Source organism: Rhagoletis pomonella, unplaced genomic scaffold (genome assembly GCF_013731165.1).
Source record: "Rhagoletis pomonella isolate Grant_MI unplaced genomic scaffold, Rhpom_1.0 Rhpom_scaffold_00810, whole genome shotgun sequence".
Lineage (NCBI taxonomy): Eukaryota > Metazoa > Arthropoda > Insecta > Diptera > Tephritidae > Rhagoletis > Rhagoletis pomonella.
This window is the reverse complement of record NW_023459364.1, coordinates 78-2,941: the sequence shown is the minus strand read 5'-3', so window position 1 is coordinate 2,941 and position 2,864 is coordinate 78.

The window sequence follows — 2,864 nt, the reverse complement described above, 5'->3', positions numbered from 1 at the left end:
GCGTTTTCTGGTGCTTTTTTTTAGTTTGAAGGCACCAAAACTGTAAATCTTTAACAAAAATGGAAGTTAAATTTAGAGCAATTGGAGGTTTCGTAAGGAGCTTTACAAAAATAGAAATAAAATCATCGCATCATCAAGCGAAAGAGCATCTGTTTGTCAAAAAAAATATGTGGCAGCACTTTCAATCTTGCCAGAATTACACACGGTAATTTGCCATTGCCTGCAAAAAGTCCATGTTGCTGGGACCAGGAATCGATATTTAGACCTTAAGTTTGGGCTGAATTCGTTATATTTTTTACGAATATTAAACAAAACACCAGCATCTCCTAACAGTAAAATTAAACTTTTTAAGAAGGAATAATCGAGTAGGAAGCTTTTTTTTACCCAAAACGATTTTTTTCAACTATGCGCCGGTGGATGCGCTCAAATACATAAAAGACTTTCAAACGGGAAACCAAATTTTGTTATGTTTCAGGTTTGAGGCGGTCGGAAATAAAAGTTCTTCAGTTTTTCGACGAATCGCATGGTATTTTCGGTTATTTAGAAGAAACTATAAGCCGGAAATGGGTCTCTAACCTGCGCATTTTTAAAATAAAAATTTACTTGTTCTCAAAATTTAATTTTTTCGTTATATGGTATTTTAGAAAGTGTTCACCTTTTACCGTCCAAAATCCGTGTCAAAATTAAAAACGCACCATCATTATAATTTTAGTTATTTTTTTTTTAAAGATATGGTTTACTCTTTAACAACAGTCGTATAAATCTAAGTTTCAAACTCTGTGCAATATTTAGAAAAAAATGAGCATACTTTTGTAAAAATTTAAGCCTTTTTAGATGGATTTCTTAGAAAGATTTTGAGTATAGAGTTTCGTGGTACATTAAATTTTATTGAAATAAAGTGCAATTAGCTAAGATTTACCGTCGATTTTTATAATTTTTTGTTGAAAAAAAGTCATTTTTGTATGGTGGAGGCACTGTTAGTAAAAAAATTGCTAAAAATCAATGGTAAGTCCTAGACGCCTTCATATCAAGTTTTTGTTGGTAAAATACAAAAACCGTTTCTTTTTAATGTTTGTTAAACTTTTAAGTTAAAAATTAACAACACAAATGTATTTCTCTACCTAAAGGTGAAAACGTGCCAAGTCCACTTTATTAAAAACTTAGTTTTTGATGCAGAATGACAGATAATGCGAAACTATATCGATTTTTCGTCTCTCGTGAACAACTTAAAAAAATGGACTTGGGACATTTTCACCTTTGGGTAACGATTTGCATTTTAAAAGTGGTTTATACAAAAAAGGAAATGTAAGAAACTTAAATACAGACATTTTATATGCAAAAGTTTTAAGAAAAGGTTAAAAAAATAATATTGCTAAAAGGTAATTTTTTCATTTAATAACGCGCTGGCTTGAAACTCATTTCCGAGCCATGGTTTCTTCTATACTCTCTCCTAGAATTATCTGCAGAATCAGGAAATACCATGCTATTTATTAAAATAATCATTGGCCCAGCCTAATGTACATACATTCATATACATATGTATATTTTACATATGCTATTTAATCGACAATAAAGTCAAAAATTTTAGTTACGAATTCATTTTAAACAAAGAATTCAAGCCGTGGCTGCTTAAACAAAATGAGTACACAAAGTGTGTTCGACATTTGTTTGTTTGGAAGAAACTGCCAAAAATCAACGCGATTTTTTACCAACTTCAAACTGGCACTTAGTTATACAACAGTGTCTACTTGTAGGCAAATTTCTTGTATTTTTGCAAGAAGTTTAGATAAATTTTTATGTTTTTGTTGTAGTATGAACTATGTTTTTATTAAAAATTCGCGGAAAAATTTAAGTAAAAAAAAGTTACATTGTGAAAAATTCCCCGAGCCAAATACATACATATGTATCTATATAGAAATTTATAATTTGGTATAATTTTTATTTTAACTTTAATATATGTTTTAAATTTTTTAAAAGTATTAGCAATTTCTATGAGCTGAGGCCGTTTTTAGTGAAAACTTATTGTGGAAAAGCAACAATAATTTGAAAAAATTGTAGAAGTGATAGCTATTTCGGAAATCACCACATTTCCTCATCAGCAAAGTGAAATAGTGGAAATAAGCAACAAGAATTAACAAGGCAAACTTAGCGCAGTGCGTAGGCAACTGGCTGAGAAGTCTGATGAGGAAATGTGGTGATTACCGAAATGGCTATAACTTCTACCATTTTTTTAAATTACACAGGCCAACAAAAATGAAAAAAAATGTTGGTGCGACAAATGTTAAAACTATTTTTGATAGACTTTTTTGTGCTGATTACGAATCCTAAGTACAAAGGATCCAACACGTACAGGTTTTGAGAAAATCGAGGTCAAAGTGTCAAAAAATCAGGCTTTTGCAATATTTGAGATGCTCTAACAAAGAGTAAAAAGGTGATAGAACCTTCTACTTAGGCTGAGATTAAAGCAAGAACCCTCGACTACTATCCTTGAAAATACCATTCCTGCACATTGAATTTATGGTCACTTATTGTCATTTATTGAGCAGTAAAATTTGACTTTTGGCGAAGTTTGAGTCCCTGCCGCAATTAAACAAAAGGTGATAGAACCTTCCACTTAAGCTTAAATTAAGGCTTGAACTGTCGACTACAATCCCTAAAAATACCATCTCTTCGTCTTGACCCTAAGATCACTTATAGTCGTTCATTGAACAGCAAAAACTGATTTTGACAGCATTTTTTTTTTCAATAGCACAATTTGCCAGATTTTTTTTTATTGTTCAACAAATGACTATAAAAGGCTATCAAGTAAAGGTGCAGGGATGGTATTTTCAGGGGCAGTGGCCTAGGGTTCTAGCTTTAAGTTA